The sequence below is a fragment of the Eleutherodactylus coqui genome, chromosome 7 (genome assembly GCF_035609145.1).
Source record: "Eleutherodactylus coqui strain aEleCoq1 chromosome 7, aEleCoq1.hap1, whole genome shotgun sequence".
Classification (NCBI taxonomy): domain Eukaryota; kingdom Metazoa; phylum Chordata; class Amphibia; order Anura; family Eleutherodactylidae; genus Eleutherodactylus; species Eleutherodactylus coqui.
Window position 1 is genome coordinate 128,401,020 of NC_089843.1, and position 12,893 is coordinate 128,413,912.

Genomic DNA, 12,893 nt, shown 5'->3' on the forward strand with positions numbered 1-12,893 from the left:
CCGCCTCCAGCAAGAGATTGCTCTGATTGGTACTAGAGTGCTGGCAATCAGAGCCAGCACTCGATGAACCAATCACAGCTATTAAATGAAGGGAATCGGAGGTGTCTGCTAGGTGAGTATTGCTCTTTTTTTCACGTACCGTAGCTAGGGCGTTTATTGCTGTTAAAAATGCAGTACCAGGTTGTAATGCATTTTCAGCAGCATTGAAAACTCTGCCCATGCACTTCAATGGATGATGTACAGCATTTAAAAATTCTGAAACGCCCAAAAATAGAATATTGCAGCACCGCGATCAGGTATCTGTCAGCGCCTGTGTGAGTAGTCCCATTGAAAACAATGGAAGCGTTGTACCACTGTTGTAAAAAAAAAACACCTGTGTGAGAGGAGGGGGGGGGGGGGCTTTACAGAGTTTTAGGTGCTGATTCCACCCGGGCTCTAAGGGAATTAAAGGGGTTGTTCGGCCAGAAACATCATATCTCATTACTTCTGTTTGCCCATTTCCATGCACTTTGTAATATACATTGTGCATGGAAAATGAAGCAAACAGAAGTTTTGGACTTACCTTTAGGGGTGCCCCCCCCTGTGTTGCCCCTTGGTCGTCCCAGGTTACGACAAGAAATCTTCTGCATTTCTTGTCGGGCCGGCAGCAGCTCTCGTTGGCGCTGGAACGCTCCTCTTCCCTTCCGCGCATGCGCAGTCCTTCTTTCTTCTGCCGGGACCGCGCTCTTTACCTCATCATCGCAGGGGACGCGCGCCGTCGGTCGGCGCATGCGCAGTACACTCACTTCCTGGTTTCATATACCAGAGCGGAGTGAGTGACTGCCTGCCGCTGCTGCTTGGACAAGAGCCAAGAAGACACCGTCGGGACTTTAAAAGTATGTGAAAGGGGAGAAGGGGAGTAGGGGAGAAGGGGAGAAATGTTAGAGAGATGGATGGATGTGTGCGGGGGGGGGGGGGTGCAGTGATGTGTGTGTGGTGTGCATGGACCGGCTGTCAGAAGTCCCGGGGGAGGGGGGGGGTGTGTGGAGTGGGATGGATGGATGGATGGATGGATGTGTGCAGGGGAAGGGGGGGGGTGCAGTGATGTGTGTGTGGTGTGCACGGACCGGCTGTCAGAAGTCCCGGGGGAAGGGGGGGGTGTGTGGAGTGGGAGAGATCGATGGATGGATGGATGGATGTGTGCAGGGGAAGGGGGGGGGGTGCAGTGATGTGTATGTGCATTGACCCGGCTGACAGAAGTGTGGGGGGGGGTCATTGTGAGAGGGGCACTATGAGGGCATGTGTGTGTGGGGAAATGTTTTACTTTACTTTAGCAGGGGGCGGGGCCTGGGCGGGGAGAGACTGTAGAGCAGTTCAATAGAGGTGGGCGTGTCGTGGGCGGGGCTAGGACGTGAGCTGAGGGAAATCCTGCCTTTTCATGTCTTACTACCATCGGGAGCGCGCACACAGAAGAGGGGGGGGGCGCAGGGCATGTGAGAAGGCAGCACAGAGGCGCCATCTTTGAAAACTGCAGAGAAGATCAGTCTAAGGTAATAAACTGACATTGCAGCTGATCTGCCGGCCGGTTTGAGCCCCTGTATGCTGTCTGTTACTATCCTTACTGAAAGGGAAGCAGCAGCATTATAAAAATTTTTACCCTGTGTGGCCGGACAACTCCTTTAAGTAATGTGATAGTCAGACCATTGTTTAGGGATAGGTTCTGTTCCACTGGATGGGCGTATAGCAAATGTGGTGACAATATTCAAAAAGCAGGGGAAAAGAGAACCTGGAGACTACAGGCCAGTAAGTCTGTTTTGGGTAAAATGTTTGATGGGTTTTCTGAGAGATGCTGTCATAGTGTACCTCAAGGAAAATAGCTGTATAACTTAATATCAGCATAGGTTTATGAAGGATCCTTCCTGTCAAACCAATCTGGTCAGCTTCTACGAGGAGGTAAGTTCTAGACTGGACCAGGGAAAATCATTAGATCTTGTATATCTTGATTTTCCAAAGCGTTTGATATTGTGCCGCATAAAAGATTGGCATGTAATGTGAGAATGCTTGGTCTCAGCGAAAATACGTGTAAGTGGGTTAGTTACACGTGTACGTGTAAGTGGCTCAGTTACTTACTCGCTTACAGTCTTGATTAAACGTTTTCTACCATTTTATAGCTTCTATGCAGACATATGTGTCTTTATGGTTACAGACTACAAATTAACTCTATGTAGTTTGATTCTGCACCATACAAGCTTCCATCCATACTAGAAGTGCCAACATTATTTTTTTCTTTCTACTGGACAATTTACCCCAAAATTAAACACAAACATTTTTTAATGGACGCATTGAAAAAAACAATAATGAATCATAGAGATTATAAGTTATATATATCTATAGGTCAAATACTAATATGACTAAGACATTAGCAGGATTTACTATGAACTATAAAATTATATTAATCACAATCATAAAAGCCTACAGAAGCTACTCCAGCTTAAAAAATTGAAACGTTTCGTTATCGACCCCTGACTTTCCTCCTGACAACACTACCCACCTCCTCTTTTGTACTGTGACTTGAGACCTTCTGTTATCGACCCCTGGCTTTCCTCCTGACAATACTGCGAATTGATATCACCTGTTGCCAACTCCTGGTTCTATCCTGATTACTCCATGGACCTGCATGGCTACTACACCCACGGTTCCAACCTAGTGTCCAAAACACTACACAGATATTATGTATGTGGGTCATTATGTGTATGTGTGTTTTTGGGCATATTAAGCATGGTATTTCAAGATCTGCAGTGACACCATATCAAACATCACACTATCCATTCTAAATATCTATATTGAGTATATTAAAGTCCTTTTTCAATGCATGTAGTCAATGTTGAAGGATTTTAAAGTAAGTGGTTAAAATCGAGGTTTAAGTTCCTTGCTGGCTATAGGCCTGATAACAGATGTCTTTAATTAGCAACTCATATGACCCATACAACGTGACATGATTGCTCCATTGCATTGTCCACAGGAGAATACTATGATTCACAATTAATATTCAATTAACTTTTTCATTCCACAGCAGTGAAAATGTTGAGTGTCAGACAGTCCCTAAAGAGTATGAAGGAAATCACATTGTTAAATGGTAGTTTGCATCCATTCTACTGTTTAAAACTAAATTAATAAATCACCAGACCTTGGACAAAATAGTCATAATTTTCTGGCACTTTGGCAGCATGAGAATATCAAAAGATCATGATTTATAGACCGTCTAGAGACCTAGCAAACTGAATGTTGCCATTCTGAAATATCCCATAACAGCAATGTACTTCTACATCTGGACTCAATGCTTGCCTATTGTCTTCTTCGGTAATGTCTAAGACCAGAAACCACTCTTCAAACGTGTCATTGTTGTGGCTGAAACAGCAATAAATGTTATAATTTATTCATTAGGCCAATATTTATTTTTAAACCTATCATTTAATAAATGACAACTGTGAATATACTGTAGCACAAATATCTGTTGCTAGTTATGGCTACACCATTAAATTGACCATATGGCCAGCAAGAGGATCTTTTCCAGTGTGTATAGCTATTTCCAGGAAAGACCTTGGAAATTCACAGCACATTTATGTTACATTAGGCTCTAAAGTGATGTTTTACAGTAAAGCAAAGAGGTTTGTTCTCTAAGTTTGACACACGGTTAATAGATTCACATAGTTACCAAATAGGTAATACTTAGGAAATGTGCTACTAGGAGAAAAATATATAGTTATAAAACTTTAAAAGTGCCTTTTCTCTTTTGCAACAATTGTGCTTGTTGGCAGAGCACAAGCTTTCAGTGAAAATATTTATATATGTACTGCACGACAATACTTGTTCTGGTTCTTTTTTGATGGAATCCATTCAAAGTTAATATTTAAAGTGTACCTGACTTTTTAGACAACTTATGCTCATTGCATAGCCTATATATGTCTAATCAATTTTGTAATATAATTTCAGGGTTTTTTTTTACCACTGAGAATCAAGGCTGAATTGCAGTCGCTCTTCAATCCACTGCCTGTTGTTAGGCATTCAGCTTCTCTAGTAACAAGGATGTTAGGATGGTTCTTAAGTGTGGGGGATGGGCTGTCTGCACAGGCTTAGCTTTCCGTCACTCACACAGCTCTCAGACCTGTAGTCAGTGAGGGCACAGTCTCTACCTTTCTTAACCTGATATGTGCATTTATCTTTATGATGTAGCCATTATATGTGTCTCCAGTTTGCTGTCGACAAATCAGAATAATTCTTTAATTCTTATTGGATTACTTCTATTGGACTTTTTAAAGCTAGGACTTAAAAGGAGCCTGTCAGCTCGAGTATGCTTTCCAAACTGCATGTATGATGTTACAGAGCAGCAGAAGCTGAGCAGACCGATATATAGTTTTATGGGAAAGATTCAGTATAACTTGTATTTTATTCATTTAAGACTCTATACATTCTGAGCTGAACAGTCCAGTAGGTAGTCCTATCAGTGATTGACAGTCCTCCCTGTATGCACAGTCATGCACAGATAGCTGCCAAACACTGATAGCTCCGCCCATTGGACTGTTCAGCTCAGAATGAGCAGAGATATAAATGAATAAAATACAAGTTATATGGAATCTTTCCCCATAAAGCTATATATCAGTCTGCTCAGCTCCTCCAGCTCTAAACCATGATGCCTGCAGTTTGGACTGTATGCTTGAGCTGACAGATTCCCTTTATTATTCTTTATAACAATGCTGTTAACTCATTTTAGATACATAATGCGCTACAGTCATGTCATTGTAAAGTCAATGGCACATTGTACATTAATGTTGCCGTATGTGTGTGGTTTCAACATATTTCCTTTAGACATCGACTGTTTCTGTGGAGAAAAGTTTGTCTTCATTACTATTGCTAAGTACAAACCAAGTGTTAGCTAAAGGTCTTTTGACTTTGTTCCGAGCTCAAATGTGCATGACTACAGAACCACAAGAAAGTGTGGCAAGAAAATATAAAGGATAATGAAGGAAAGTATGGTGATGAAATCACATGAGCCAGCACAAACATCATGAAAATATCCTTAAAGGAGATGTCCCGAGGCAGCAAGTGGGTCTATACACTTCTGTATGGCCATAATAATGCACTTTGTAATATACATTGTGCATTAATTATGAGCCATACAGAAGTTATAAAAAGTTTTTTACTTACCTGTTCCGTTGCCAGCGTCCTCGTCTCCATGGTGCCGACTAATTTTTGGCCTCCGATGGCCAAATTAGCCGCGCTTGCGCAGTCCGGGTCTTCAGCAGTCTTCTATGGAGCCGCTCGTGCCAGAGAGCGGCTCCGTGTAGCTCCGCCCCGTCACGTGCCGATTCCAGCCAATCAGGAGGCTGGAATCGGCAGTGGACCGCACAGAAGAGCTGCGGTCCACGAAGTCGGAGGATCCCGGCGGCCATCTTCAGCAGGTGAGTATGAAGACGCCGGACCGCCGGGATTCAGGTAAGCGCTGTGCGGGTGGTTTTTTTAACCCCTGCATCGGGGTTGTCTCGCGCCGAACGGGGGGGGGGGGTTAAAAAAAAAAAAACCCGTTTCGGCGCGGGACATCTCCTTTAAAGGGAATCAATCACTATGAAACACACCCTCAAGATACTGTAATGTGTTAGTAGCTAATGAGACAAAGATTCCAAGGATGCAATTCTTATCTCTGTACCCATTTTCACTCCCCCCCACAGTAAGCCAGAAAACAGTCCATGGTCTGTATGCTAATAAAGCATCTAGGAGTCCTGCTGCACTATTTCTCTGAGTTGGGTAGCCGGGGAATACATTATAATATAGAGCACTGACCATTTGTCGGCTGGCTTACTACAGCGGACTCAAAGGAAGTTCAAAGATCACAATTACATTGTTATCTGCTTCTCTTCAGCTACCCACACATTATAGAGGTTCAGGGAGGTTTCATGATAATAGATTCTCTGTAATGAATTCTGCAAAGTTGCTACATATAAAGGGTTTTGAAGAGTAGAATGCATATAGTCAATATAACATATTATAAAAGTACTGAAACTAAAGAATCAAGTAATTTGCTAAATATTTATCACTAAATTATTCCATGTATGTGTTACACTACATACATCATACAACATAATAACATTACTCTACAACAGTGTTCCCTAACGAGTACTACTAGAGACATTAAGAAGTCATTGTGATAAGGCTTGCTTAAAAAGTCTGACATTGACTTGTAGGAATGCTGCCTTCCAATAGGTGGCAGTGCAGAGGTATTGCTCTATCTGCCATTTGCATATTTCCCAGAGGAGAAATCAACAGGGTTCTGTCATTTGTGAGAGGATGACTGAGATGTGCCACTTAACAACCCTCACTGCAAAGCTGAGGTGGTTTAGTCAGCATGCTTCCACCAACTAGTCCACCCTGAATGGTAGGCTGTTCTCCTAATAACAAAATGAATACAATTTGTGTCATGTGGAAGAGAGTCCCTCTGGGTATCAACAGTACTACTCCTAGTAAAGCCAATTTTTCCTTTGAGTATTACAATACAATAAAAGGAATCCTAACTAGGACCTGGTATCAGGTGTCAGCTGGGAAGTGGCTAAAGGTTATTAGGATTACCTAGGGAAAGAGACTTTGACCCTATACATGCTTCATACTAACAAGAATATGTTTTGTCTGTCTTCTCACAGAATAACAGAATTCTTTTATACTTTACTTATACTTACTCTCAATATCAGAAGGCAGGATACCAGCAGCCATGAATCTTATTTATGTAGAGCACAAAAAAAAATCATGTTATTGCCAAATTACATAAAACTTCCAACCATTTGTCAAATTCAAACCCCTCTAATCCAATCTGGTTTTATAGTCATGAAATATCCTTTCCATTATGAATTAACACCATGGATACACCTTTATTTTTATTCATTTATGTATCTAATATGTTGAATAATAATATGTTAAACATGTAACACTATGAACATTGTAGTATAAAACATGTAATAAATAAAAAAAGTCTCACCTTCCTATTGTTATTCGTGCTTCCATATGATCAACGCCGAAATACTCACTTGTCCTTCTACTACCCAGTAGAGCACTTTAAAAGAATAAGGCAGAAAATACTTCACAAGCAGCCTTGTCCCCAACTTTTTGAATTTCTAGTATAGAACATGTCTATTAACCGTATGTTTGTATCTAAAAATGTGATGATGTTGATCATTATCCATTGAGTCGAGGCCGACTTTTGGTCACTTAATGGATCATCGTTCTCCTTTCTTTCCTATCCTTGTCCAGTTGTGATCCATGAAGTATTTTGGCAGAAATAGTGAAGTAGTTTGCCATTGCTTTTTCCACCCCTCCACATTTATCTTGGGACCGGCGTGTAGCTAGCTTAGTGGCATTATCCCATGAGGACTTTGATGAAGACCACCCTACAAACCCTCTGTACACCTGCCCACCTGTTCTTTATCCCAGTGTTTCTTAACTTCATTCCTCAGGGACCGCTAACAGGTCATGTTTTCAGGATTTCCTCAGTATTGCACAGGTGATGTAATTATTGTCAGTGCCTCAGACATTGCCACAGGTGTTCTTACTATAGGATATCCTGAAAACATGACCTGTTGGTGGTCCCTGAGGACTGGAGTTGAGAAACACTGCTTTATCTATCCAATTGCAGTCACTCCTCCTCTCTTTTATTGTTCCATTCACAACCCACTCTGACTCCCTGAAGCTGTGAGCCATGTGGCCAGTGCTATTCCCCTCAACCAATGTTCCATGTCATAACTCTAAAACTTATACCCCACCCCCCTGTCCTGGTGGTTATTTGCTGGGTATATCTCCCAACTTGTCACTCTATTCAGCTACTCCACTGATTTTTATGGCAATAAGTCCAGCAATTCAGCTAATAGCTTTAAATCTCCTTAAGTATTCTGGAATGATATTTTAACTTTTTTTTATAAACAACAGTCAAGACAGTAATAATGAAATGTAATCTTCATAAATCAGCAATGATGTTAGATTAATAAACAAGAAAAGCATGTTAAAACAGCCCAGCATTCTTGGGCAAAAAACGGAGATGCTTCAAACTAAGCTTCAGGGCTTCTTCTGGGTATTTTGTCCCTCATAGTGTATATGTGAGGAGCCTAGAAGGTCAAGAGAAAATAAGCATAAGTCACATCAAGACTTAAAAAATAAACAGCAACATCTGGCAAACTACTTCCTTTCTGATTCATAGGAAAAGTGCATTTGTGTAACGTGGTGTGAAATGTTTCTCTTGGCATTCGGAACTTCCATCAAATGGAAATCTAGAGAGGAAAGAATGTATGTACTGAAGGTATTTTTGATGTAAATCATATACTCTATTAACTCTATTAATTTAGTGAATCCTGCACTGAGTAGCGGGTTGGACCAGATGACCCTGGACTCTATGATTCTATGAACTCTTGTTTAATGTTGTATTTTTTGCAATAACAGGTCAATTGATGTACAATAAACAACTATTATCAAGACAGCAATATATATGAAGTTGTCTGTTTATTCTCCTTAACACTAGAAAAAATCTGTTGCGTTGAAAGCTGCCTACGTTGTAAGCAAAAAAACTGTTAATGGGATTCCATAAGCTTATCACACAGAACATCTGAAAAGGATGAATTTGCTTTTGATCTTCATGAAGAGGAAAATATTAAAAGGCAATTATGTTGGATAAAATATCCAAACAATATTGTAGTGTTAGCCAAATAACTCACCCTGCTCTGATTCTCATGGAAGTGCTTCAAGGGAAATATATGTAACTCCCGAACAGTGTTGTTCATGCTTTCCCCAGTGCTATAGTAGTACACTGTACTGATGACATTAGAGGACTTTGCTGACATTTTATTGGCAACAGAATGCAGCACTGTAAACATATATTTCCTTTCTCCCCCATGCTCTATGGAAGAATTACATGATGCATATGCGTTCCCATTAAACCCTTGACTACTGACTTATAATTTTCAGAAAATATATAAATGTCCAGCACAATCTTTTAAGAGTACAGTGATACCTTGGGTTAAGAGGGCCTCGGCTTATAAGCTTTTTGACTTGAGAGCAGGCTCTCTCCCAAATTTTACTCTGATTTAAGGGCAAAAACTTGGGTTAAGAGCCGTGCTCTCAATGGGGCCGCCACTGCTGCCACCAGTGGCCCCATTGAAAGCGATGACCTGCCGGCAACCCCTGCAGTGATTTTCGGAGAAGGGCTTTAAATATAAGCTCTTCCCTGAAAAATCATCCATAGCTGTAGTAAAAAATATATACTCACCTGTCCGCTGCTGCAGGGGCTCAGGCGTGACTAGCTGCCACTTGTTCTCCCTGCATTTTTAATCCCCGCCTGCTGAAAAGCTTCAGAGCAGTGCAGGGAGAACACGCGGCGGCTAGACGCGTCTGAGCCCCAGCAGACAGGTGAGTATATATATTTTTTATTTTTTTACTACAGCTAGGGATGATTTTCAGGGAAGGTCTTATATTTAAAGCCCTTCTGTCGCGTCCAGCCGGACGTGCAAAATCCAAAACAAACAAAAAGGCACAGCAGTGCAACGAAAATACTAAACTATGGGAATACCTCTCCCTACAGACCCATAACCCGGGAAGGGGCCCTGCCTACTCGGCGGGCCGATCGCTCCGATAGGTGTGGACCCGCATGTGTGCCTGGGCCACTGACAATTCCCTAAATGGGAGCCCTAATACAAAAAAGAAAGGAACAGAAAAACCAAACAAAGCAGAAATAAAGAACTTAGCTTGTAAGAGGAGCTTTAACCCGGATGTGTTCCACAGCAGCTGTCCAGCGGCAACTGAAGCATTGACCAGCATAGGGGTCAGTACTAGCACTGCTTAAATAAGAGTTGAGCTACTCAGCACCAGGTGAGGACTGACGTCACTCTTGCAACCACCACACCCCTCAGCTCCAGGAGAGGTAAGGACACAGCCAAACCCTGGTCTGGCCTACAAGCCAGGCAAAGGCCTCAGAACGGCTGCAACACCTTCTCCGAAAATCACTGCAGGGGTGCCGGCATCCTATTGCTTTCAATGTGGGAGAGCTTTGCGATCCGGAACGAATTAATGGCGTTTCTATTCATTTTAATGGGGAAAATTGATTTGAGTGTTTTGGATTAGGATCTCCGTCATGGAATGAATTAAACTCTTAACCCAAGGCACCACTGTATATCGCTTCATTTCAGGTGAAATATAGGCAGATTACATGTCAGAGTCACTTGTCAATATAATTCAAACACAGCTATAAAACTTATAAGCTAAGGCCCTTTTACACAGAATGATATATTTCAGATTACACTGTGCAATATATATATTTTTTAAATTCATAACAAAGTAATTGATACGTTTCTCTAAAATTAAAACCTGGTGATCAGACTGGTAAAACTAGCAGCACGTCTCACTTATGTCTCACTTACAAGTTACGAACTATTTCCTTTATTTAAGATGATAACAGTATGGATGTGCCGTAATATTACCATTCAACAGTTTTTGGTGGAAAATGACGCCTGGATCTTGACTTCCTCCTGTGAGGAACATTACTTTCACTCTGTAAGAACCAGCAAAAGTCGCCCATCATATTCGGCTCGTACTTCCCTTTGTAACGGTCTTTAATGACTGAGATGTCTTCTGTGCTTAATACGCAGGGAATAGATCCAATTGATTTCAATGGGTTTTTTCCCATGAGCGTATTTATTCACACGACGTACAATCGCATGAAAAAATACGCAGCGTGACCTTGTTAGGGCATATTACACACTGCAATAAACCATTGAAGTGAATGGGGGGCACAAATACGCAGGGAGTATGCAGGAAACCTGCTTATTTGCACACCATTTCAGTGAGTCTGTCTACATTTTTTTTTTGCATGCGCAAATATGCAGTGTATTTGTGCACTTGAAAACACGTCGGAGAAGGCAAAAAAAACACGGGTGTAAGCGATTTTTGGTCATGGAAATACATATTGCATTTGCATGACTGAAATGCACTTACGTCCATGGGAATGAGCCCCAGTAGTAATAGTGACCCCACAGTGGCCTCAGTATTAACAGTGTCCCCCATAGTGGCCCCAGTAGTAACAGTGTCCCCTGTATTGGCCCAAGTAGTAATAGTGACCATCATAGTAGTCCCAGGGATGCTCCCCAGCCAGAGGCCAATAGCAACCTTCCCATTGGATCAGGAATAGATGATCTGGTGTCATGAGGCACAGGTTTTATTGCAGATGGTGTATCTGGATACAGAATTTTATCTTTCTGTTTACTGGAGAAACCTTTGGTAATTGTCATGCAGAAATAACAGCCATTATAGGGGTCTCTTTGTTCTCGCCGTAACATCGGAATGGCGAATGACATTCTACTCTTGTCTTTCAGCCACTGTGTGAGATGAGTATTACATGACACACAGATGATATGGTCACCAAGCTTTATTCCGAAATACTTGTGATAGGCCTACTTTACCAAGGATGTGAACTGTCTGCAGACATAGCAGAAACTGTCTGGGCTGTTCAGACATCCGCGCCGCTCAGCGATATTGTTATTACATTTTGAAAAATAGTCCCAGTCTAACCAATAACCTGTAAAACACAGTTCAATAATTACAACTTACTGGTGGATGATCCACAGCATTTCCAAAAACATACCCTATATGTTACATAAAGCTACCGACTGGATTAATCACAGGCATATTTCCAAAAAATAAAGTACAACGGTAATTGGATTACAGTATTCCCTATAATTGGAAAACCTTATGTGGTAGAAAAAATGTGGATATCTTATTTGAATTCAGCACACTAAAGTTACTATTAGCCACCTATTTGTTTATCTGCTGCAAAAATTGTGTTGCACAGTGTTATCATTGCACTAGATTGTAGTTATCTGAACAATTATCATTCAGTATAAATGCTCGCAGCGACTGAACGACGAACAATAATTTGCTTGCTTATCGTTCTTTGTTCAGTTTCTGCATGCATAAAAACTGAACTATGATCAGCCAGTGTAAACAGGCAGTCTTCACTTATGAATTACTGCCAGAACGATTCCCGGCCCGCTCTGCCTCCATTCACTTAGTGATGATCGCTCCTGTATACAAGCATAGGTACGATTAGCGCTGGGATGACTGTTGGGTGCATCTGTGCCTGACAATGGTTTCATATGAAAAGGCTCTAACTATCATAATAAAGGCTGTAGAAGTCTGTTACAAAAAGATACAAATGGTACTTTATTTCTAATGTGGTTAAAAGGTTAAATAAATATTGGAAATGGTTACCATATAACTCAGTAGATTTTCTGTATTATCATTCACTTTCATTACTTGTACTGAATGTTCGTTACAATATGTGCGATACACTGCAAAAAGATTAAATTATCATATTCTTGAACATTTATCAGATGCTTCTAATTTGGACAGAACAAATCCCATCCAATGCATCTAAACAATTTATAAAAACACACAAAACTGATGTACGGAGTATCCATGTCCCAGCACTTTATAGGCATAAGGCTGCTTTCAGATAACAGTATTTTAATTCCGTATTTGCTCCATGTTTTGCAGCCCATAATATGGAGCTAATTTAAATCTATGTATTTATTCACACGGCCGTATTGCTATTATCTTTTATAGGGCAAATAAGGATCACTAGAAGGATCAGTAGAAAATAAAAACAATGAAAGTAAATACAGAGACAAATAATCTGTCATCTGTAACGTGTCCATTCTACAGATCCATATTCAATCAATCTATACATTTAGTCGTGTCTGGCTTTATGGGCTTATTCAGACAGGCGTATATCAGTCAGGTTTTCACGCCCGCCCGATATATATGCTGTCCCTCTCTGCAAGGAGAGGAGGCAGGCCGGGCCATACCGGGAGGTAGTGCACTGAGCTCCCACC